The 26932-nt window shown below is 41.5% G+C and overlaps 1 long non-coding RNA gene across 1 annotated transcript; it reads left to right on the top strand.

The window, feature by feature from the left end:
* Window positions 1-13039: 13039 nt before the first annotated feature.
* Window positions 13040-26512, top strand: LOC134808453 (uncharacterized). Its single transcript, XR_010151396.1, has 3 exons — window positions 13040-16940; window positions 18673-18776; window positions 21797-26512. It is a non-coding gene; the product is annotated as an uncharacterized LOC134808453 (long non-coding RNA).
* Window positions 26513-26932: the final 420 nt, after the last annotated feature.

Genomic DNA, 26932 nt, shown 5'->3' with positions numbered 1-26932 from the left:
TTTGTCCTTTAGATATGTATATATAGAGAAATATTTATGGGAAAAAATATTTAAGTCTGTAGTGGGTACTATGGTATGCCTCCCACATCTACTCACTCCCCTCCCAGGACTGAAGTACTCACTCCTGTAGCTACTGAGAGGTTTGGCTATTGACAGCTCGTAGCTCAGATGCTCAGATCCCCTCTGGAAATTGTTCTCTGAGCAATCCTGCTTCTTTCACTTCCCCACAGGCATTGATCCCAAGAGAAACACCCAATAAACGTCCTGCATACAAAAAAGGAAAGAGAGAGAGAGAGAGAGAGAGAGAGAAAAGGAAAAGAAAAGAAAGAGAAAGGCCAGAAAGACAAATCTATACTCTGCATGGCCTTTGAAATGCTTAATTTCTTTGAACTAAGGTTTTGTCTTTTCTAAAATATTGAGCATGAAGATAAGAAGGGTTAAATGAGATTGTTGTGTTTATTCATAGCAAATTCATAGTAATAGGTAAACAGCTTTTCATTTTCAAATGTAATTTGAACACCTCCTCTTTAGCTCATGTAAATGATTGTAATTTTGCAGCATGGCTTTATGCACATCTCTAGTTCTGGTCTTCAGTCTGTACAAAGGGTAGTCTACTGGGAACATGTCTGGGTGAGTGCACTAAATAACAAAAACACAAAAAATTACATCTTTCCATTCCACTGGTTGTACACTTCAGACTCCATCTGCCATGTACTAGAGAGAGAAACAACAGTTCAGCTGATGTGTGCTTCTAAAATCCAGCCATCACTAGGAGGTTTCATCATTTGGGAATAACAAGGCTTTGTCAAAATATCCATATGTAACCAAACACTAATATTTACCCTAATAGGGAAAAATCCATATTTTATTTTATCTGGCAACAGAACAGGATGTATTTTGCAGATTGGTGACCAGTTTCTGATTTACAAAAGAATGGATATCCCCTGTCTCTGTCTGTCTGTCAGGAGATGGTGCCTCATCTGTCAGAACTGTTCATACAGTGCTCCACACCTCCTTCTAGCTACCTGGGTCAGAGCCACCGCATCTTCCTCCTTTGCTTGTTCTGCTCTGGGCTTCCCTCTTCACCATTATTATTATGTTTTTTTTTTTAAGTCACTATTTTTAAGTAATTCAGGTTTATAGAACAGTTGCTAAAACTGTTACTAGAACTCCCATATATCCTTCAGCCATTTCCAAATATTAACATTTTACCATAATATTTTCTCATTACCCTTTTCTATCTATAATCTATCCTTTGAAAAGTGAATTTAAACTGTACTATCATCAGATTTAATTTCCTAACACTCTGCTTTTATCACAAACAAAATCCTTCTATATCTAACATCACCCAGAATTCTTAGCGTTAAAATTTAAGATCCATTCTAGTCTCTCTTCAGCCCAACTCCTCCAACCTTATCCTCTGGGATCCCCCGTCTCCAGTATTCCTCTGCTGCAAGGAGAAGGTCCACCTGCTGTGCCATGAATATATCTCTTTACTGTATCCCAAACAAATTTGTGCTGTTTGAATTTTTCACCATGAGCATAAGATGAAACATTATTGAAAATATATTTACACACAAGCCATTAAACTTACAGAACTGCTAAAAGACACAGCTAATCAACAAACGTATTTGATGCAAAAATGTTATACACAGAGCAGATAGCTAAGAGTAGAGGTACTCATATAAGAAGTCTTCTCCTAATTGGAAAAGGCTCATCTAGGGGAAAACACACTAGAAAAGCTTGGAGTTTGTGAAGCTTCTTCTGGGAGTGTCAGTCCACTATTAATCTGCCTCAAAACTCCTGCTTATTCTGCAGGTTCCAGCTCAAACAGCAACCTCCCTGGAAAGGTCCCTCCCACCCCAAGTCTCCAAGGCGGGGACTCTTCCCCTTTGGGCCCATCAGACTGTATACAACCCTATTGTACAACTGTCCTATTGTAATTGTCAGTTTGCCTTACTAAACTGTAAGTTCCTTGAGGGCAGGGATCATGCCTTTTGTCTTCTCATTCCCAGCGCAGTGCATGATGCATAGAAGTCACTCAATAAATATTTGGCGAAGTTAGTCACTTTCTGCTGCTCAGACCAGGCTGCCATTCTTCCTGCCTGGTGCATTAATTTTGACACAGATCATTTGGTTGGCCTGCAAACTGTGTCAAAATGTCAACCACTTTTTCAGGTAAGACCGTGTACCTGACGGCAGCTAACCTGAATTGCACGCATCACATCTTGCAGGAAATATGTCTCTGAAAGGATCATCTTAGAAGATCCAAACTTGTAAAATGATGACAGCCTGAGAGGTGCTGTTTTGACTGGTATATATACCTTCTGTACATATTAATAATAATTTTCTGAATATCACTTCCTATGTGTAAAGTGCTTCCACAAAATGTACCCCTTTTGACCCTAGCAGCAACCCTTTGTCAGGTATAGACACTATTATTATTGTTTGCTCTATTTTACAGAAAATGAATTTTAATCAACTGCTCATGCTAACCCAGGTAGTAAGTGAAGGAGCTGGGAATCAATCCCAGGTCTTCTGGTCCCAGTTGAACTGTAAGCTCCTTGAATCAGGGTGCATTTCTTACACCTCTTTATGTATTCCTGTTAATACCCTCTAACCAAGCTGTATGTATAGGAGGTAGGCCTGCCATGAATATACATGAAATGCATCAGTGTTGGGCAATTGGTCATCAGATCAAAAATGGACAAAATGTCGGAAGATCACCTGTAGCTAGTTTCAGGTAGTCGGCGAGAAGTGAGAGGACACTCAGGCCAACCTAGAGTTTTATCATCTTTAACTCCCTTCCCCATTTTTCTTCTACCTTAACCCGTATTCCATAAGAAGATGTTCAAAGGGTGTCAGTCCCTACACTGACAGTAGATGGTCACAAATTTCTACCACTCTATGTAAAATTTATTGTAGGAGATCCTTATTTCCAAAACTCTCCTAACTAAAAAAAAAAAGACAAATTTGAAAAAAGAGACTTAATGTGGTCAATGATATGGGGGGAAAAGAAAAGGACAGGATTAAAGTTCATATTTCTTCTTTGGTTTTGGCTTACTGAATAATTAATAAATATATGACTAGGTTATATGCCTACATAATTTTAACAGCTCATAGGAGAGAATTTGATATAGTGTAATTTAGGAGGAAATAATGGCACAAAGAGACTCTGATTTGCTTCTAAAGGGATGCTTGTTTCGACTTACTATCTATTCTAGTTTAGTTATATTTTTCTGCTCAGGTTAAATTAGAGTCATTCTGGATCTCTCTCATCATCACTCTAGAATCTCTTGGTGGGATTTTGGGGCCAGTCCTCACTCGAGTGAGCTGTGCTATCAGCTGTCTCCTGCAGGCAGTGAATCTGCAGAAGAGAAGTCAGCCTCTTCAGACGTGGGCAAAGTCTGGTGAGTAATACAGAAACATGAGTATGACTACTGTGGTAGGATGGTGGGACCCATGGCAAAGCTTTTCTTTATTCATAATTTTGTTTCAAAGCTGAGTTTCCAATTGAAAAAATAATTAAAACACTGTACTTGATTTTATAGAGATTGTTTTAGAATCAGAAACAATTATCCTTGGGCAAGGCGCTTAATCTTGCTAAATCTTAGCTCTATTTACATCATAGGATTATTTTACAGATCAAAAGAGGTCTGTCTTTAATAAAGACTGGAAACTGGGGTGGAGGCAGCCTGGGAGTAACTGGGAGCTGTCAGGGGTCTATGCTAGTGCAGGGAAACAGGCAGAGGAAAGGGTGAGGCAGGCAAACTCTGACAAGAATCCATCTGTGGGTATTTGGCACAAGTAATAGTAATTATATGATGTTGTTGGGGTTGATAACATTTATTGCATGTTTACTATTAAGGTATCATGGTAAGGAGTTTATGCACCAATTTATTTATTTATTTCTCATAATCTTCTACCTGGGAGGGAAGTACAAAGAGAAAACCGAAACTCAGAAATAAGCCTAGATTTTCAAGCTAAGCAATTGCAGAGCTGCTCCTGCAACCCAGGTTGTGCAAGGTAGTGGTTGAGAGCATGGATTTTGGAATCCAACTGTTTTTTCTTTACTTATGAGCCATGTGACCTTCAAGGGTTTACTTTTTTTCTCTGTGCCTCTGTTTCCTCATTTTGGAATAGGGATGTAATATCATCTATTTTGGGGAGTTTTTCTAAGAATCATAAAAATTATTATGTAAAATACTGGCCTATTCCAAACCTTTCAACATATATCAAGCACCCAGTCAAGTTGTTTCCATGATACCTGAAGGGACATCTGAAGAATTCAGAATCTGAGTGGGGCCCCGTTCTTAGCCAGATGTCTAGAAACCAGGGTCTTCTGGCTGACTTTGCCTGAGGGGGACTATGTCCTGGCTCCTGACCCCATCCCAGTGTTGACCCCATTCTCTGGCTCAGATAATTCTGAGTTCACTTTGCCTGATCTTGACCTGCTATGAGGTCCTGAGGCTAATTCTGCACATCCTCTCAATGCCCTGGCCTTGGAGTGATGGCCTGTGCCAGGGACTGCAAGTCTCATTTATGTGAATGTTCCTGTCTCTGGGAGAACAGAATGTGAGGAGAGGGCCTCTGTGCGAGGCCCAGGTCCTTTGCATCAGAACATTGGGCCGCTGGGTGCTGGGGAAAGGTTGTGGAGCAATGCTGGGAATGGAGAGGTTGTTGCTGGAGGGACCCTAGGAGCCAGGTGAGGGGCAGATTCTACTCTATGGAAGGGTGTGATTAACAGATAAGGAAACTTCAGGCCTTTGAGATGTCCTGGGCTGTGCCCCTCCTCAAAGCAAGGGGAGAAGAATTTGTAATGGAGGAACTCATACACTGGTATGAGCTAGTTTCTCCCCAGAATCTCAGCAAGGAGGCTTTGGACTCTGTCCCATGTGACAAAGGCCGAAGATTTGCCTCTGGAATTGAGGTCCTCTGAAAGAGAGAAAAAGGACAGTGCTAGGGTGTCTCTTGGCTCCAGAGCAGAACCACTCTTGGCTTTGCAGGATCAGGCTTACAACTTATGTTACTCCCTCTGCCAGGTGGGAAGCCTATACTGAGGCCCATCAAAACTACTTGGGGCTGAAGGCTTTCTGCGGTAGGCACCTTTTGGGATAGGCTGCAGGCTTCCCAGTAAGCAGGGCAGGGGAGGTCAAGTTGCAGCTGGTGGGTGCAGCCCATATCCACAGCTGCATTGGAGCAAAGATAGGCAAGAGGGCAAGGGAGTCAAGGTCATTGGCAAAGGAGTGGTTGGTGCAAGTGGACAGGCAAGTGAAAAGAGGAGGGGCTGGCTGTCAGAAGAGGTCCATGCCACAGTGTGTCAGTGCAGCTGTCAAACAGTATCATAGGAATCAGGGATTAGAACAGGAAGGATAAGAGTGTAACATTATTAATCAATGCATTCTAAGTGCAAGGCATGGTTCTAAGTGCTTTACATCTATTAAGACATTTGATCCTTGAGGTAGCCTATTACTATTCCTGCTTTGCAGATGAATAAAGTAAGCGACAGAAAGGTCTAGTGTTGCTGAGACCATTCAACAATTAGTGAGAGGTTAGAACTTGCATTTGAACCCAGGCAGGCTGGCCGCAGAGATTAAGCTCTTAACACTTTTTCTCCCCTGTAGAAGACTCCGGGCATGAGAGCTGAGGTACCTGCTGCAGGCAGAAATGGGTGGAGGTGGGGGTTTGAGGAACAGTGGGATGGTAGAGTAGGAAGGATATTAAGAACAAACTTCACTCATCTCACAATTTTTTTCCAGGCATTAGCCTGAAAATGTAAATTCTGCATAAATCAAGGCTTAGAGAAAATGTCCTAATGCAGTTTACTATGAGGTATTAGTGCTGTAACTATACCAGGAATCAAATATATCTGCCCATATTCCAGAATTTTTTTCCAAAGATGGATATTATAAGGATGCTGTTAAAAAATAAAATAGTAAGTACATTTTCCCTTAGAAAGGGAACAAATGAAAATAATTTGTAAGACAAATAACTTGAGATAAAAGCATAGGAAAATTTAAGAGCTGTGAATGGAACATCTGATGTGGCTTTGTTTCCATATAGATCATGTGACAGGAAACTCCAAACAGCCTAATCAGTTCTGTTCTTTGTGTTTCCATTCACCATAATGTGGTCATGGTCATGATATCACTTTAGTTCCAATGAACAGAAATCCAGAAAGGGAAAGGATCAGGTGAGGCTGGTTGGAGGAGAGGAGGGAGGTTTACTGATGTTCTGCTGCTGTTTATCCAGACTGCATTTTCCTTGTACAATAGGCCACTCTGGAGTGCCTCCTCTTCTCAAGAGGAGAGAATATTAATGGAGTATTAAAGAAGGTTTAGGGAACACTTACTGTGTAAGTAAGTACTTCAAGGAACTTATAATCTTATGAAAGAGAAAGACATGTCTACAAAGCAGGACAAAGTGAGAGATGCCCAACAGAGGCAGATGCAAAGATGAAGCTCTGATTAGATCTAGCTTTCAAGGGCCCCCTTATGGGCGGGGCAGACCCTGCTGTTCTTACCAACTGCTTTCTCTCTCTTGGTTCCCTGTGACCCTCCCCGATGAAGTCTGGCTTGCAGGCAGCTTTCCTTTTGCACACTTTGAGCGCTCCATGAGGGAAGATGGCTCAGGTGGATAATATGATTTTCGTTGAGATAAACCCAGAGGTGTGGGCCTACTGCATACGTGGCGAAACCTGGACAGATGGAATGGTCCGGGGGTAAAGTGCATGTCCCTAGGAGATTGGGTCCGGGACCAAGATTGAGGATCCAAGAAAAGAGGTTGCAGTCCTGTAGGAAGGCTGGCTAAATGGGGACTGTGGAAGACACGTTCAGTGTTGGGCCATGGGGAACAAGGGAAGAAGGCACACAGTGAGGAGGAGGGATGGGTTAAGGATGGTGTTGGATGAGTGTCCACAGCACAGTTGCCCTGGGCCTGCCTTCCTATCTCCTCCCTGCCTCCTCAAGATCTGTTCCCAGAGGCTTAGCTGGAACCAAACATTTGCAAAATGGGTTCTGTTTTTATGTCTTCCTAACATTATGCTTTCTGACGTGCTTTATCATTTTCACTGATCCTCAATTGTGAGTGTTTTCACAAACTTTAGTGTTCACTAACTTTGTCTATTTCATCCTCTCCTCCCCAAGCCTCATTCCTCCAGCTCACACATATACACTCTTAAATATAAAGGGCAAAGTTTTTGTTTAAAGGAACACTCCAAAAATTTCTACTTAAAATTTTTAATGGATTTGCCTACTAATTGTGGGAAGGCAGAGTGAAATCAGGCCATCTATGTTCCATTAAGGCTCATCCACTTCATACCAGGGTGACTTCAAGCAACTTACTTAAACTCAATCAGCCCCTGTTTTCCCATTTGCAAAGTAGGGCTGATAATAATGAAACTCACCTTACTTAGAGTTGCACTAGGAATTAGAGATAATATATGCAAAGACCCTGGCCTGGTGCCTGGTAATGGCTCTTGGTCCAGGCACCTCTTCATTGGAAAGAGGAGTGAAAGTAGATAGAGGTGGAAATTCTTGAAATGAGTTTAAATTCTGAATTCACTATGTTTCAGTATGGAATTACCAAGTTACCTTAGACCCAAAACACATATACACACCCAGGAATCCCACCAGACAGAAAGCTTTTATGATATCTAAAATCAAATAATGGATAACTATTCATGTTGTCTTAAAAGAGGTCATTTCTGCACTTTTCAAAACTCTGAAAGCAACCCACAGCACAGTCCTGGGAATGTATAACTCTTACATCATGAGAATTGGCTTAGAACTTACACAGCTTGCAAGCCTTTCCTCTTTTGGGGGAAATTTAATATTTCATGGGTTGTTGGAGTGAGAATCAAAATAAGCTTAGTTTTCATTGTGAAATGAGATCCTATTTTCTGTGTGTCTTAATGCATTGGAATCTAATTCTCGTGAGCTCAGGATTCTTGTCTTGTCTTGCTTTTTACTGTATCCCCATTCTCTGTAACAGTACTTGGCACATAGTAGGACTCAATAAATATTTCCAGATTAAAACATGTATAATCATATTATTTCCAGTAAATTGTTTAAGGAGGCAAGTAGACCTCTGTTTATATCTATGTTATCTGTATATCCTTTCTTTCTGGATTTCTGACTACACTGGTAATTAAACAAAGTGTGAATAGATGAATGCCCCCTCTCGGGGCCTGCATGGAAAGATCACAATGGCTGATGGAGGAGTGCCAGCCTGTGGACTTGGGGGAGGCACACTATGTGTAACGTGCTCCAAGAGGCATGAGAAATTGCCTGAGAATTCCTCCATGGCACCCTGAGAGTGGCTCAGAGGGGACTGAGAATGCGCTGGCCCATCCAGAAAAGCTTGGCATCAGAACCAAGAAGAAGCAGATGGGGGCCCAGTGACCAGAGGCCATGGCAGGATATGAGCATCAACAGTGAGGCCAGTTCATAGGCACAGGGACCAGATGAAGGCCACTAAGCCACTGCTCAGCAGAGCCAGTCACCCCAGGCAATGGATCTTGGTCCAGTACCTCCTCATTGGAAAGAAGAGTGAAAGTAGATAGAGGTGGAAACTCTTGAATTCACTGAGTTTAAATTCTGAATTCACTATATTTAAATATGGAATTACTGAGTTTATCTTAGACCACCCTCCACACACATACGCACACACACACACACACACACACACACACTTTACCCAGGAATCTCACCAGACAGAAAGGTTTTATGATATCTAAAATCAAGTGCTTAAAATCATATGATTTCGAAAATAACATGAGTAACAAAACAAAATCTTAAAACATCTGCTCTCTAAAAATCTTTGTAAATTGGTTTTCTCTGGCAGCTATGAAGGTCACAGTTAATTTAATAACTAATTATTTATCAGAAATGTAGCTGCTTGTCAGAATGATGACCAGGTTGAACTTTGGTCCGAGTTGGCAGTTTCTAGAGAAGCAGGTGGCTGAGGTGAAAACCTAGCCAGCGTCTGGCTTTGTTCTCAGTAGGGTGTTACAACTTTGAGGGCAGTGACTTGCAGCTGCTGCAGGTGATACTTCAGGCAGGTTCATGATGCTCACGTGACACTAGGAGACCCTTGGCTCTCAATGGATGTTGTACCTTATCGTTTTGATTGTCCTTGGTTTTCCACAAGCACCATAAGATGGATCGTGCTGGTGTAGGCAGAGACTGTCAACTTGCGATCTGGGTTGAGGGACACTCAGAAGTTCAGGAGGACATGTACGTGGTATGAATAAAAGACTGGGGTTGGGGAAAACTTCTAGACCTCAGAGTGGGATGGACAATATGCAAGGAACAAGGCCTGAGCCATTAGTAGAAACCCAGTTATCAGACCTTGGACTAACCTCACTGCTAAGCAGACTAGATGCTGAGCCTCACCATATATGGCTGATTTGTTACATACTTTTGCATCAGATCAAGATGGGGCCTGAGAACTGGGAGCAAGGGCAACACTGCTGGGACAGATTCTGGATGCCTTGACCAGAAGCAGCCTAGGTTGGCGGGTCCATACAAGTGTCTGCTGCCTTGAATTGCAATGTAACAGTGTGATAAGGGTCCCACATGCCTCTGTATCCTATTACTACAACTAGACTGAAAGGCAGGCCAATGTTGCACGCTTCTTCCCATGAAGCATACCACCTGACCTTTTGTTGATGCCCAATAAATATATGCTATGGATTGATGGGTCTTGGTTCCATCAGTTTTCCAAAAAAGATAAAAAATCACTTTTTAGGTAGTTTGCTATATGAAAAAAAGTTATTGTCCTGGTTCCCTGCATGTGAGAATCAAAATAAGTTCAGGTTTTGTTGTGAAATATGATCCTGTTTTTGTATGTCATGATGCATTAGAATTTAAATGCATTTCCCATGCATTTTCCAGCAAGGAAAATGACAAGAGAAGAATCATGGAGCTGAAAGCATGATCTACGGGGTCTCACTGGGAAGGGAAGGTGTATGGGATCAGGGGTCATGGTCCAGTCAGGAAGCATGAGGAGCACTGTAGAGATGCTCTTGCTCTTCCCTGCCACAGACTCCCATGGGTTTGGATTTCTCTGGAAGATGGATCTAAAGATAGAGCTGGACTCTGGGCTTTGCACCACTTCTCAGGCCACCAACATTTATAGTCATGCATATGCACACTTTAGGTTTTGCTCACCAAATACTCCATGTCCTCTGTTCCCAGAAACCTTATGCTCAAGGAACCCCTGTCTTCACGTGAATCCGCCTCTTGAACTCCTGAGTCCCACCAGGACTCAGGATGCATAGGACAAGGCCTGGATCTCCTTCTTGGTTGTCCATTGTTGTCACTGTTGGGGAGGGCTGGACTTTGGCTTGGCATGATTCAGAGATAATGGGAGAGAAGTAGAGATTCTTCATTTGTGCCTAGGAAGGCCAAAGGACGTGGTGCTGGCCTCCACTCTGAAGCTCTGTGGAGGTCACAGGCAGGAGGTCCTGAGCAGCAGGAGGATGTCAAGAAGAGCTGATGGGCATCCAAGTACTAGAGGCAGAGGGAATCAGAGAAGGGATGTAGATCCTAAGGGGAGCCTGAGGCCAGAACAAAATCAGGGTGAGGGTAGGAAAGGAGGGTGGAATTGGCCAGGTGGGTTGGCTCAATTCAAAGGCATAAAGTCCAGAGAGACACCAAAGCTCTGAGAAGATCACAGTTCACTTTTGAAGTAGTTATGTCCTTGGAAGGTAGAAAGAGCCTATATGAAAGTTCCAGTGGAGAATCTGAAGGAACAGCTGAGATTCACACCTGCATAGCTCTTTACTCTTTGTAGCCTCCATGTTATTATAGTGACGACACCTGTCTATGCCTAGTGTGGCAACATGGAAAGAGTCCTAGCTAGGATTTGAGGGGCCCCTGGGCTCTACACTGGAAAGACACTTAACTCTCTGAGCCTCAGTATACTTATCTGTAAAACAGGACAATAACAATGCCCTAAATGTGCTTGTGAGATTGGATGAAATAATGTATTTAAAGATATATTTTTTAGAAGCTTAAGAGCCAAAACCACTTGAGAGAATGAGTCATAATTCTTTATTTCTTTAGCTGCAGGAGGGGTTGTTATGCACTGAGAATGTGCAAAAAACACTGATGTCTTAAATTTATTTCACATTTTTTTTCTCTTTTGCTTCAAATAATAGGGGACTCTGAAGCCAAGTTGAGAAAGCTAAAGGAAGACATCAATAAAATGTCTGTTAGGCCAGGCATGGTGACTCACACCTGTCATCCCAGCACTTTGGGAGGCCGAGGTGGGTGGATCACCTGAGATCAGGAGTACAAGACAAGCCTGGGCAACATGGTGAAACCCTGTCCCTCCTAAAAATACAAAAATTAGTCGGGCATGGTGGCAGGAGCTTGTAATCCCAGTTACTTGGGAAGCTGAGACAAGGGAATCGCTTGAACCCGGGAGGCGGGGATTGCAGTGAGCCAGGATTGCACCAGTGCACTTCAGCCTGGGCTACAGAGTGAGACTCCGGCTCAAAAAAAAAAATAAATAAAAATAAATAAATAAAACGTCTGCTAGACTGTGAGCAGGACCTAGTCTCCCGGTAAGATATTTACATTTCCACTTACTGTTGATACTAAGAGTAAATACTGATGTAAGACTGGATATTAAACAGACAGAAAAGGCTTACCGGGTCTTGATAACAGGCTACTTGAACTACATTTCTTTTTTTTTTTTTTTCTTTTTTTTTATTATTATACTTTAAGTTTTAGGGTACATGTGCACATTGTGCAGGTTAGTTACATATGTATACATGTGCCATGCTGGTGCGCTGCACCCACTAACTCGTCATCTAGCCTTAGGTATATCTCCCAATGCTATCCCTCCCCCCTCCCCCCACCCCACAACAGTCCCCAGAGTGTGATATTCCCCTTCCTGTGTCCATGTGATCTCATTGTTCAATTCCCACCTATGAGTGAGAATATGCGGTGTCTGGTTTTTTGTTCTTGCGATAGTTTACTGAGAATGATGATTTCCAATTTCACCCATGTCCCTACAAAGGACATGAACTCATCATTTTTTATGGCTGCATAGTATTCCATGGTGTATATGTGCCACATTTTCTTAATCCAGTCTATCATTGTTGGACATTTGGGTTCGTTCCAAGTCTTTGCTATTGTGAATAATGCCGCAATAAACATACGTGTGCATGTGTCTTTATAGCAGCATGATTTATAGTCCTTTGGGTATATACCCAGTAATGGGATGGCTGGGTTAAATGGTATTTCCAGTTCTAGATCCCTGAGGAATCGCCACACTGACTTCCACAATGGTTGAACTAGTTTACAGTCCCACCAACAGTGTAAAAGTGTTCCTATTTCTCCACATCCTCTCCAGCACCTGTTGTTTCCTGACTTTTTAATGATTGCCATTCTAACTGGTGTGAGATGGTATCTCATTGTGGTTTTGATTTGCATTTCTCTGATGGCAGTGATGATGAGCATTTTTTCATGTGTTTTTTGGCTGCATAAATGTCTTCTTTTGAGAAGTGTCTGTTCATGTCCTTCGCCCACTGTTTGATGGGGTTGTTTTTTTCTTGTAAATTTGTTTGAGTTCATTGTAGATTCTGGATATTAGCCCTTTGTCAGATGAGTAGGTTGTGAAAATTTTCTCCCATTCTGTAGGTTGCCTGTTCACTCTGATGGTAGTTCCTTTTGCTGTGCAGAAGCTCTTTAGTTTAATTAGATCCCATTTGTCAATTTTGGCTTTTGTTGCCATTGCTTTTGGTGTTTTAGACATGAAGTCCTTGCCCATGCCTATGTCCTGAATGGTAATGCCTAGGTTTTCTTCTAGGGTTTTTATGGTTTTAGGTCTAACGTGTAAGTCTTTAATCCATCTTGAATTGATTTTTGTATAAGGTGTAAGGAAGGGATCCAGTTTCAGCTTTCTACATATGGCTAGCCAGTTTTCCCAGCACCATTTATTAAATAGGGAATCCTTTCCCCATTGCTTGTTTTTCTCAGCTTTGTCAAAGATCAGATAGTTGTAGATATGCGGCGTTGTTTCTGAGGGCTCTGTTCTGTTCCATTGATCTATATCTCTGTTTTGGTACCAGTACCATGCTGTTTTGGTTACTGTAGCCTTGTAGTATAGTTTGAAGTCAGGTAGCGTGAGAGCCAAATCATGAGTGAACTCCCATTCACAATTGCTTCAAAGAGAATAAAATACCTAGGAATCCAACTTACAAGGGATGTGAAGGACCTCTTCAAGGAGAACTACAAACCACTGCTCAAAGAAATAAAAGAGGATACAAACAAATGGAAGAACATTCCATGCTCATGGGTAGGAAGAATCAATATCGTGAAAATGGCCATACTGCCCAAGGTAATTTATAGATTCAATGCCATCTTCATCAAGCTACCAATGACTTTCTTCACAGAATTGGAAAAAACTACTTTAAAGTTCATATGGAACCAAAAAAGAGCCCGCATTGCCACGTCAATCCTAAGCCAAAAGAACTACATTTCTTAACCAACTGTATTTCTGCTTACCCAGAAAAACAAGATTGCTGTTGCTGTTGCTGTTGGTTTTTGCTAAATTCCCTTGATAATCCTATCACAATTCCACTTCTTTTAGTGTTTTGTAAATATAATAGTATCTTCATGGGATATTTTGAACTACAAATGTTTAAAAGAATTCTGATGACATAGTTGCACAGCCGTATTAACAGGGTGGCCTTGTTTCCAAGTGGGGTTTTCTGACTGAATAGGGGTTTCAGGGCTTCCTTATAAACTGTCAAAATGCTAAAAACAGTGAAAGAAGTTGTCTACTAATTCAAATAAAAATAGTCCCTAAAGAGCTAGGTTCACCTGAATGACAAAAGTTTTTAAAGGTGACACCAGGGGGAGATCTGATAAAAGCAACAGGAGTTCTAGTACAATTTTAAAGAATTAAGATAGCAATAGTGGATATGGTATCTAGTAGAAAAGCTTCGGAATTGGAATTAGAAGTTTCAGGGTCTGCAGATGTAAACAATATGCCTATATTTGTACCATTTTATCAGAAAAACGTAATGAAATTATTTTAGTATGAAGACTATGCTAACTTTTTAGACAGTTAGAAACCCAAAAGGAGAAGCCACAATCCTACCACCTGTTCACAACTGTTAAAATCTTTTCACATTTTCTGCCACCTTTGTCTATGCGGGAGACCAGAATAGGCTGCCCCCAAATATGAAGGATTGTTGAGCTGAAGACAATTAAGAAGCAGATGCAGGAAAGCTCTCTCCTCTCTGTTTGCCTAAGAGCAGGACATAGATTTCCAAAGAATGTGTCCTGTCCCATCTTCTGCCAAGGAGAATGAAGGTGAACCACTGCAGACAGCTTTAGATGTATCTCGCTTCTCTGCCTGGAGATGGTACCAGAGGAAGCTACAAGAACAAGGTTTGCTAAGTACCCTTTAGTGTGTTAAATTAAGTTTAGCCCAGTGCTGCCTCTTTATGTATTTTAAGTTCAGCCTACAGGCTGAACTCCAAACTTAGTGAACCGTAACCTAACTGGGTGTGTGAACCTAACTGGATGTAATCTACTCAGGCCAATCACTGAGTTTCAGCCAATGAAAGGCAGCCAACTGTTCAAACCATATTAAAAAAAAAAAAAAAAAAGCAAACACCAAGCAGTAACCAATTCTGCTGTTTCTGTACCTCATTTCTGTTTTCTGTACATCACTTTCCTTTTTCTGTCTATAAATCTTTTTCTACCATGAGGCAGGCCAGAGTCTCTCTGAACCTGTTTTGGTTTGAGGGCTGGCCAATTCACGAATCATTCTTTGCTCAATTAAACTCTGTTAAATTTAATTTGTCTAAGTTTTTCTTTTAACATCTGCCAGCTATTTGCCTTCCTCGAAGTTGCTTCCCGTAGAGACTCAAAGTCCTTTTCCTTTGTCTTATCTTATCACTTCTCTAAAATTTTATTGTTCTTTGTTGAAGATGCTACGTAAGCTGAATTTGAAGGCCACTCTTTCAGAACTACTCATTTCCTGGGCGTCTCCCATGTATTTATGAAACATACATGCTCATAAACTTTGGTTTATTTTTCTCTTGTTAATCTGTCTTTTGTAACAAGGGTCCTTTTCAACTAAGAACCTCTGGGGGTAATTATTTTGCCTTTGTATATATTTAGTTACTTTTCAAAGTTACAACTGTATACTTCGTACAATGTTATGCATTTTCATATTGTTACAGTCTATATAGTAAATGGGGGAGTTTTTCATTCACTTTTTTTTTTTTTTTTAAGAGAGGGTCTTTCTCTGTCCCCCAGGCTAGAGTGCAGTGGTGTGATCATAGCTCACTGCAGCCTTGCACACCTGGCCTCAAGCAATCTTCCTGCCACAGCTTCCCAAAGCACTGCGGTTACAGGTGTGAGCCACTCTGCCTGGCCATAATCATGGCTTTTAATGCACATATTTGGCTTTCTTGCTTTCTTCACTGGCATCTTCCTCTTGTCCCACAACATATTATTCAGAATTTTTCTTTGTTAAAAAAAAAAAAGTCTTTTTTAGCTCTTTATTTTAAATAGAAAGGTTTGATCTATATTGCCAAGTGAAAAAAAGCAAGGCTCAGAGGGGAAAAAATGTATGTGGAATGATACTTGCCCCTTAGAAGTCAGGTATCTTCTTTGATTAGAGCAAGTATTGATTTTTGAGACTCCTCTAGTTAGGAAAGGTTGTCATTCTACCAACAGCAAAGCTTTTGTGATCTTTTTAGCAATTCTTTGGCAGCTTTCTCTTTTCCCCGGGAACTCTTGTCTTCTCCATATTTCTTAATCTAATAAAAAATTATTTTCATGTTCTGCCCTAGGAGTCAGCTCTGTGAAGTCATAGCTGACTTTCTAGTTCAATATCTAATAGCTACCCATGTAAAGGACTCAAGGAAGGATTGATACACACCTTAGACCTGAAGCTAGAACTCATCCTTAGTACTATACTTCTATATACTAAATCACTTCCATACTGCAGTTATTGGTCTGCCTGAGTTCCTTTAGCCCTCTGAATTAATCTCAACTATCTGAGGCAAGATAATATTGTGCATTTTTATTTCTGCATCGTATTAGCAGATCAATATTTCTTAAGCAAAAAAGCAGACATGATTAAAGTATTTTAACTGGGTCCCTCCACCTTTCAGATAAAGGACTGTCAGAACTTGACAGAATCAACCAGGCGGTCGCTTCACTTTTCTAAACCATGTCTTCAACTGTGCCATTCACCCCTTCCTTCCCCCTTGAGGGCAGTCAAAGTTCTTGCTCTCATCTGTCTTCCCTCTTTTTGGCAATGTGTAGCTCAGCACTCTGAACACTAACCTGGTACATAGTAGGTATTCAATAAATTTATCAAGTGAATGGATGAAAAGAATGAATTCTTACAAAACAAATTACTGAGATGCTATAGAAAGTGTTTCACATCAGACTTCCTTTAAATCCTGTAATGTTGTAAAGTAGGTATTATTATGCCCATTTTACAGAGGAAAAAATGAAGTCTCAGGGAACAAAGTGACTTTTTTCAGGTTTACCTATCCACTTGTGGTAGCCTGTATAATCCCCCCCACCCTGACCCCCACCAATGATATCCACATCCTAATCTCTAGAACCCACAGATATGTTACCTTATGTGGCAAAAGGAGCTTTGCAGATGTGGTAAATTAAGGCTGTTGAGATGGGAAGATTATCCTGGATTATTGGGGTGAGCCCAGTGTAATCACGAGGGTTCTCATAGAAGTGGGGTAGAGGGGTCAGCTGGATAGAGGAAGGCAAGGTGAAAACAAATGCTGAGGGGAAGGAATGAATGCAGGTGGCCTCCAGAAGCTAGAAAAGGCAAGGATAATGGATTGTTCCCCACAGCTGCCAAGCGGAATGCATCCTGCCCACATCTTGACTGCAGCCTGTAAAACCCACTTTGGACTTCTGATCTCCAGAATGGTAAGAGAGCAAATCTGTAGCAAATTTATGTTGCTGTAAGCCACTAAATTTGCAGTCATTTGTTACAGCAGCTACAGAGAGAACTAGTAAACTCCCATAACTGGTATTTGAAAGGGCAGGACTCATAAGAACAATCTTACAGCAAGTTACTCTTTATTTTACCACTACCTCTTCACTCCTGCTGTGGGGCTGGTTCTTCCCCAGCTTTTTCTCAGGCAGACCTCATAGCTTCTTCCATGTATAATAATAAAAGTCTCCAGTTGGCCAGGCATGGTGGCTCATGCCTATAATCCCAGCACTTTGGGAGGCCAAGGCAGGTGGATCACCTGAGGTCAGGAGTTCGAGACCAGCCTGACCAATATGGTGAAACCCCGTCTCTACTAAAAATACAAAAATTAGCCAGGCATGGTGGCTGGCGCCTGTAGTCCCAGCTACTTGGGAGGCTGAGACAGGAGAATTGCTTGAACCTGGGAGGCAGAGGTAGCAGTGAGCTAAGATCACGCCACTGCACTCCAGCCTGGGCGTCAGAGCGAGACTCCGTCTCAAAAAAAAAAAAAAGTTCCCAGTTACTTTCATCCTCAGAATAGTCTCACATCAATAATTAATATGTCCAATGCTATGCAAAACCAAAAAAATCCCTAAACTTTAATCATAAAGCGTCTCCCTTTCCCCAGCCAAGGACCTACAGTGGGAGCAACGCTGCTGTGGTCCACTTTGGCTCAGCAATTTGGCTATTATCTTTCTCTCCTGATTTCTTGGAAGGCCAGATGACAACTCGGTTTCACCTTGGTGATGTGGGACTTTAGCATGGGTGACTCCATTTTGGTTTTTAGTCTGATCTGTTGGGGCCTGGTGCAAGAACTTAGTCCAAAACAGTGGCCTCCTATAATTTTTATTTAACATGAATAATCTGAACACCATTTTTCACAACCAGGGAGGAAACAAAATAAAACCAAGTTGCACTGGGAGATAAACCACAAATAATAAACTCACCATTTCTGCTTCTGGTGTCCGAAATTAGCAAGCCTTTAGCTTGTCCAGTAAAGCTAGGTCTCCGGCCTCTGTAACTCCTTCCTTTCCTGATGGGGTTGGGGGTGTTATTTGATTCTTACCTGACTCTAACAAAAACCTTTATCCTGGCTTTTGTAGTACCGATATCTGACCATATGTTATGACTTTTGAGGATATGATAATCGTATGAGAAAATCCACCAGAACAGGCTAATGTAAAGTAGCTAACCTTGCTAATGTTAAGGGATTTTCCCTTTAAATATCTATCATAGACTTATTTATGTATTTATTTATTTATTTACTTATTTATTTATTTGTAAGCCAAGCTGTCTGAAGTTTAACTCCCTTGAGCTCTTTTGAGAGTAAATTTCTTTTCTTTCCTAAGTGCTTTTGTCTCTCAATCTTCCGTTCTCAAATCCTGCATAGGCAGTCTAGTATTTCACTTCGGTATGTGGGAGTGATGGGCACTTATTGTTTTGGAGTCTTCGGCCAAAACAGGCTGAAATCATTACATTGTCAGTGCTGACTCACAAGTCAGGTGCAGAACTGGGATTCAAAGCCAGGAAGTTTGAAGCAAGTTCTATTTCTACCACAGTGTGGTTCCCTGGTTGGACTGAAGTTAAAAGCCCCCCGAGTTTCTCTTCTCAGTCTAATGGTGTTTAAACTCTCATCTCTTCTGGTGTGATGGAAAGTATTGTCACCAATGCCTTCATTTCCCCTAGGTGACCTCAAGGAAGGAGGCTGGTTGTGGGAGGAGGTTGTCCCAGTGTCTGTATAATCCTGGCATGAGTGTTGACATGGAAGACATTCAATTCTGGAAAGAAAAGTAAGTCATCATTAACCTTGTTTTACAAATGAGTTTTAGCTCAATGGTTAACTATGAGATAATTCAATGGTCAGGTCCTACCTGGGTTCCAGTCTCTGTAATTCCTTCTTCTTCCATAGCTGGTGGGTGGGGTGGGGGTGTCACTTCATTCTTACCCACAGATAAGAATCACGCATCCTAATGACCTGGTCCAATCTAGGTGGATATAGTTGGTTTTCAATCAGCTTCAGCCCTGCATTCTGGGCATTGAGATTTCTTTGCTGAGAAAGTGCCTTCCCCCTCTGGTACTTTCTGTTCTTATCACTGAACTTTGACCTTGGACCTCTGAACCCCTCTTTTAGTGAGCTGCCCAGATTCCTGTTGTCTTCAAGGGCTCTGACCCAGAACTTGAGGACAGACCTCTTTTCCCTTTCTCAGATTTGGGCCTCCAACTCCCCAGGCTCTGCTTACTGGTTGGGATGCCCTGAGAGTTTCACATGAGCATCCGCACGTCTCCTCCACTGCCAGCATTTGCCTGGGCTGTGCCAGGTGAACAGCATGCGTGCTCACCAGACAATGCCTCCCTTCGGTGCTCACGGGGATGTTCTCACAGGTTATGCCCTGCTGGGTCCTGGGATCTGATAAGAGGCCTTTGTCTGAGGTGTTTATTGCAAGTGTCTCCAAGACTTTTTAACTACAGAGACATTAAAAACAAGACAAAACAAATCACCACCACCACCAAAACCACCACCAAAACCCAGAGCCCAAGAGAAAAGCAATGAGTTTCCTAGTTGCCCAATAGGGTGGCACTGATTTCTATTCTACTTTGCTCCCTGTTGATTTTTTAAAAATTGTTTTGTTTCCCAGTGACTTGTTGCTGCCACAACTTCAATGAGGAGATAGGACAGTCCCCAGTGCAAAGGGTAACTTAAAGGAATTATCTGCATTGCACATACAGATTTGTTCTTGCAGCTGTGGGCTGGAGGAAGCAGGGCACCTTCAAGATGATGCACAGTAAAAAGGGGCAGATAGAACTACCCCCGCCCAGAAGGGGCATGTAGGGGAATTAGTGAACTGGGGCCAACCACCTAGCGCATTCCTTTTCCAGGATAGGTGCTGTCACACTGCTGCCTGCTTCCCATTGCCCATCAGCTCTGCCAGTTTTTAGTCTGGGAGTTCCTCTGTTCACTCCAAGACATCTCCTGTTTAGCTACCTGTCTCAATACTGGCTTCACACTTAGCCAAGGTCCCCTGGTCTCCTGTTATTCCCAATGCACCTCACTGTGTCTCTGGCCCACCAGCTCCATGCACCCTCATCCTGTTGGCCTGACCTGGGGAATCATGAGCATAATTAATATAAGCATAATATTTGAGCAAGGTGACAGAAGTGGCAGTTTATCTGTCCTCATGATTCTCATAATTTACAAACACACAAAAAATGTGTTTAGGATCAGTGGTGCAGTAGGCTCTGTCCAGTCTCCTGAGTAATTCATAGACTGATAAGGGCTCTGAATTTCCTAGGGGAAATGAACCTGACAGCAGTTTGTAAAGAAATGATTGCCATTCAGTGTGATAAGCTGCTATCAGGTTCACTGATACAAACTGATGTTGATCTTAAGGTGGTCTTGCCCACAGGTGAGACAATGTATGATGTCAGGTACTTTGTTAAGTGCTTTGTCTTATTCAATATGAGTTTCTTAAAGTGGAATTGGCACCATGAGTTGTGTGTGTGCATACGCTCACTAACACCTGTCTCCTGAGACTTCTCAAAACCATCTATCCTTTCTGTGATGCCAAATGTAAGGCCAAGTCCACAGGGTTTACTCAGAAGTCCAAAATTCAGTTCCAGACTCTGCTAGATAATCTTAGAAAAGCCATTTAAATTATCTGAGCTTGAGTTTCCTCATCTTTGAATTGAAGATAAGATCCGACCTCATGGGGCCATGTAATATGTATGAAATAGCTTTGTAAACTCTGAAGCACCGAACACATGTGACTTGCAATGACTCCATCCAGGATCTGAAGTGTTTATTTAGAGTAGGCCATGGGCTCTTTCCCCAGGCCAGCCTTGTAAATGCCTCTGGCTCTTGGAGAACTGGGGGAGCCCTGCTATGCCCCCTCCAGCGTCTCCTCCCACACATTATGTCCTGCACACTACTGGGTAGAACCCACCCTGCCCTGCTGATCAAGTTGCGGGGAATGTTGGCTGCTGCTGGGAAACGAAGAGGAGGCAATGAAGAAGAAAGGGCAGCCAGCCAGGAAAAATAGGAAGTTGGTGCATTTGGACGATGATGGGGATTTTTTTCTTTTTTGGCTGGGAGATAAGAGTGTTTTTGTTAGTTTAAGGGGGGTGGGGGCTCGTGGCAGTTATCTGGCTAGAACTTGTTTATAGATGGCTCCAGACTTTGAGACCTGGCAGTGCTGGCACTAGGCAACACTGAAGTGTTTTCAACACAGTGGAAAATCCCCGAAGTCTCCTGATTCTCGCTAGAGTGCTCAAGTTGGCAGAACACACTCTCAGACCAGACTGGACCCAACCAGAGAGGTCACAGGGAGGCTGCAAAGGTGCTGCCACTTCTGTTTGGCTTCTGCTAAAATAAAACCAAGAGGAGACCTGGGAGTGTCAGTGTGGAGGTCTATTCCTCTCCCTGGTCTGGAGTGAACTAGTTGCATTAGTTAATCAGCAGAATAGGAAAGAATTTCCTACGGCCCAAGGCCTGGAGAGGGAATCCCAACATGCAGACTCTACGCCTCTCTTTCTCACTCCACATGTAACCCTTGAACCTAAAATAAAAGTTGGGAAGAAAAAAATAAATAGTGTTTTAGGAAACACCTGGACATGTGTTGCCTCATTTGATTCTCACTACAATCCAGTGAAATAGGCAGGGATAGTATTAGCCCATTTTTCAGTTGATAAACTGAATTTCAGAGAGGTGCATGATTTGCTAAGATTGCATAGATACCAAATAACTAAGCCAGGACTAGAACTCAATAGGTCTTTTCTTTCCTAATCTGTGCACTTTGTATCATGTGTACTACAGTGTGCAGAAGAGTGGAGAAGTGAAATCAAGATGGTAGCAATAGAAATAAACAGAAATGATGGTCAAGAAACTCAGAAGAATAAATGGGTGAAATCAGGACCACAAGCTGTGTGGCAGGTTGGAAGAAAAAGATGTTTTTGCCTCATGTAAGCAAAACAAACCGAAAAGTTAAGAAAGAAGATTCTAATGGAGACGTAGAATTACAACTGTGGAAGCATGTGTTAAAAGAGAGCCAACACAGTAACCAAAACAGCATGGTACTGGTACCAAAACAGAGATATAGACCAATGGAACAGAACAGAGATCTCAGAAATAACACCACACATCTACAACCATCTGATCTTTGACAAACCCGACAAAAACAAGCAATGGGGAAAGGATTCCCTATTCAATAAATGGTGCTGGGAAAACTGGCTAACCATATGCAGAAAACAGAAACTGGACCACTTCCTTACACCTTATACAAAAAATGAACTCAAGATGGATTAAAGACTTAAATGTAAAACCCAAAACCATGAAAACCCTAGAAGGAAACCTAGGCAATACCACTCAGGACATAGGCATGGGAAAGGACTTCACGACCAAAATACCAAAAGCAATGGCAACTAAAGCCAAAATTGACAAATAGGATCTAATTAAACTAAACAGCTTCTGCACAGCAAAAGAAACTATCATCAGAGTGAGTAGGCAACCTACAAATTGGGAGAAAATTTTTTGCAATCTACCTATCTGGAAAAGGTCTAATATCCAGAATCTATAAGGAACTTAAACAAAATTTCAAGAAAAAAACAAACAACCCCATCAAAATGTGGGTGAAGAATATGAGCAGACACTTCTTAAAAGAAGATATTTATGGAGCCAACAAACATGAAAAAAAGCTCATCGTCACTGGGCATTAGCCAAATGCAAATCAAAACCACAATGAGATACCATCTCACGCCAGTCAGAATGGCGATCATTAAAACGTCAGGAAACAACAGATGCTGGTGAGGCTGTAGAGAAATAGGAACACTTTTACACTGTTGGTGGGAATGTAAATTAGTTCAACCATTGTGGAAGGCAGTGTGGTGATTCCTCAAGGATCTAGACCCAGAAATACCATTTGACCCAACAATCACATTACTGGGTATATACCCAAAGGATTATAAAAATCATTCTACTATAAAGACACATGCACACGTATGTTTATTGCAGCACTATTTACAATAGCAAAAACTTGGAACCAACCCAAATGCCCATCAGTGATAGACTGGATAAAGAAAATGTGGCACATATACACCATGGAATACTATACAGCCATAAAAAGAATGAGTTCCTGTCCTTTGCAGGGACATGGATGAAGCTGAAAGCCATCACTCTCAGCAAACTAACACAACAACAGAAAGCCAAACACCGCATGTTCTCACTCATAAGTGGGATTTGAACAATGAGAACATATGGACACAGGGAGGGGAACATCACACACTGGGGCCTGTTGAGGGGTGGGGAGCAAGGAGAGGGAGAGCATTAGGACAAATTCCTAATGCATGTGGGCCTTAAAACCTAGATGACGGGTTGATAGGTGCAGCAAACCACCATGGTACATGTATACCTATGCAACAAACCTGCACATTCTGCACATGTATCCCAGAACTTAAAGTAACATTACATAAAATAAATAAATTTAAAAAAACCATGTGAGAGAGAAAAAAATAAAAGAGAGACAGCCAGTCAGATTTTTAATGCTCATCTATGTACTTATATCCAGCAGTGGGCATACAGAAATACTGATTATGCAAATATGCTACAAAATCAGGTAGGATAAACCAGACAAGTAATCTTTGGGGCCGAAGACTAGTTTTTCTGAGGTTGCATAGTTGTTGTACAGGAAGGACAGACTGTGAAGAGCAGAGAAGCAAAATCAGCAAAGCCATAAGTAACAATATGTATTACATTGTGTGGGTTTTTTTCCCTAAACTCTGCTAAGTAAGGCTACTGCTTCCTGGCTAAGGAGAAATCATAGTGCTGCAAATTACCAGGACAAATCAATCATAGCAGGAGACTAAAACAACTTTACCCTTTTGTAAGCCCCTCTCTCTTAATGCTCATTTAAGGTTATGGTGGAGCACAGCTGTGGTATAACGACTAGGTGGGAAGGGAGGAAAAGGTTTCATGGACAGGGAAAAGTACAGGAAAGGGTATAACTGGAGGTAAGTAATAGGGTCATCGGGCTGGAGGAACACCCAGAACTCGAAGCACAGCTGTGATTCATTTGGGCACATCATTGGGATTCTTGGGAGAGAGGAAGAGGCCATTAATGAAGGGCTGGCAGTTGAAAATATGGCATCTAAAGGGACTTGGCAAATCCAGGATTGATTCCAGCTAGGGTTAGTATCCAAGGGGTATCAAGTCTGTGGACCACTAGTACAGCGTCTGGCAAACTACAGCTCACAGACCAAATCTGACCTGCTTCCTGTTTTCATATGGCCTGCAAGCTAAGGATAATTTTTACATTTTTAAATGGTTGAAAAAAATCAAAATAATAATAATATTTCATGACATGAAATCTACATTTCGGTGACCACAGATAAAGTTTCATAAGAACACAGCCACACTTATTCCTTTCCACGCTGTCTAAGGCTGATTTTGTACTACAGCATCAGAGCTGAGTAGCTATGATGGAGACATTTGGCCCTCAGAGCCTAAACTATTTACTATCTGACCCTTTACAGAAAAGGTTTGCTGATCCCTGGGATAAAATCTGGGAATTGATCCGTAACTTTTCACAGTCATGGGTCAACCATATGACTGATCATAAAATCTAGATTTTTTTTGTATTATTATACAGATCAAGTGTAGCTTTTGCAGCTTCCCATCTTTTCAGTCTTAGGGAACACATGACCAACTAGCCACCACCAAAGTTCCTGCAGGGTCAGCCCTCTTGATTTCCACTCCTTCCCTGCTGCCCAGTCTGGTGACCATGCAGAGCTTGCCTCTGCCACTCTGAGATCCCATCACGCCCACTGAGCTCACTGAAATCAGGAGTCCATGTCAACAGAGCACCTCCTACTTCATCCTCCCAGGTGTGGATGACAGTGACCATAGGTGCTTTAATGGATGCCAGACACTCCTCACCAATGAATGGCTTTGCTGATGACAGTGCCCTCTGGGACCTCCAGGGGTCATAATGAGGGGGTGGCTGAGCAGATCCCCCATAGTAAATTCATTCTCACTTTACTTTTCCCCTAAGCCTTTGGATTCTTCCTTCTGTATTTTATAAAGGAAGTGTTGGCAACTCAACTTGATTTAATAAAGGCCACAAGTGAGTCCAGGCTTCCGTCAACCAGCAAGGAAAGCTGCAGGAGCCAATCCCCACTGTTCAAACTAAAACTTGAAATCTGGACTGTCTGGTACATTCACCCATACTGGGGTGTTCTGTCAGTATGAATCAGATCAAGTTGGTTGATAGTGTTTTTCAGATAATCTACATTCTTGCTGATTTTCTATCCATTACTGAATGTTCAACTAGACTTACAGACTTGTGTATTCATATCCACAGATCTTTCAGTGTTTGGCTCATGTAAAGTACTTTCGTTATGTGCATATTATGTCTTTTTGGATAATTGACCCCTTTATAATCTTATAATATTATCTTGATAATATTCCTTGTTCTGAAGTCTACTTGATCTGAAATTAGCATAGCAACTCCAGCTTTCTCTTGGTTAGTGTTTATATGGTATATTGCTGTGCATCCTTTTATTAACCTGTATCCTTATATTTAAAGCAGATTTCTTGCAACTGGAATATGGTTAGCTCTTGCTTTTTAAATCTACTCTGACAATCTCTTATCAGAGATTAACATGTGTGTTTAAATTATTCACATCTCAAGTGATTATTGATGCAACTGGGTTAAAAATTACTATCCTGCTAGCTATTTTCAATTTGTTTCATTTGCTTATTTTTCCCCCAAGTTTTTTTTTTGCCTTCTCTGGGTTTAACTGAACATTTTAAAATTCCGTTGTTCCCACCTCCTATCCCTTGTGCCACTGTCATCATACATTTCACTTTTACATATTCTCCTTTCTCCTAACACAAACTACATTGTTATTGTTAGTGCTTTAAATGGTCAAATTTTTAGAGCAATTAAAGATAAGGAAAATATTTTATTTTACCTTCATTTACTACATTTTTGATGTTCTTCATTTCTTTGTGTAGCTCCAAGGTTTTCGTTGTTGTTATTGTTGTTTTTGAGATGGAGTCTCTCTCTGTCACTCAGGCTGGAGTGCAGTGGCATGATCTCAGCTCACTGTAACCTCTGCCTCCCAGGTTCAAGCGATTCTCCTGCCTCAGTCTCCCGAGTAGCTGGGATTACAGGTGTGTGCCACCACACCAGGCTAATTTTTGTATTTTTAGTAAAGACAGGGTTTCACCATGTTGGCCAGGCTGATCTCGAACTCCTGACCTCAGGTGATCTGCCCGTCTTGGCCTCCCAAAGTTCTGGGATTACAGGCGTGAGTCATTGCGCCTGGCCGAGCGCTCAAGTTTTTAACTGTATCACATTCTTCCTCCTTGAAGAATTTCCATTGATATTTTTTGTAGTGTAGGTCTGCTAAAAATGAATTCTCTCAGTTGCTGTTTATCTGAGAAAGTTTATTTTTCTTTCATGCTGAAGGATAGTTTCACTGGATAAAGAATTTTAGGTTAACAGATTTTTTTTTCTTCAGCACTTCAAAGATGTCATCTCATTGTCTTTTTGTTTGAATGGTCTGATAAGATGTCTGCTCCATTTTTTTCTTTGTTTCTCTATCCTGTATCTTTTTCTCAGGATGTGTTAATTTTTTTTCTCTTTTTCTTTGGTTTTCAGCAGTTTGGATATGATATTCTTAGGTGTGAGGTGTGTGTGTCTTTTAAAAAAAAATCTTGCTTGATGTTTTTTGAGCTTTTTGGATCTGTGTTTTGCTGTCTGTTATTAAATTTGGAAAATTCATAGCTATTATTATTTCAAATATTTGTTTTGCCACATTCACTATTTTTTCTTCTAGAGTTTTTATGTGCATGTCCGACCACTTTATGTTGTCCAGAACTCTTGGGTACTCTATTCTTTTTGTTCACTCTTTTTTTTCTCTTTGTATTTCAGTTTGCATAATTTTTTGATAT

Source organism: Pan troglodytes, chromosome 16, assembly GCF_028858775.2.
Source record: "Pan troglodytes isolate AG18354 chromosome 16, NHGRI_mPanTro3-v2.0_pri, whole genome shotgun sequence".
Lineage (NCBI taxonomy): Eukaryota > Metazoa > Chordata > Mammalia > Primates > Hominidae > Pan > Pan troglodytes.
Note: the sequence above shows the minus strand (reverse complement) of the source record. Positions and strands in the feature narration are given on the sequence as shown.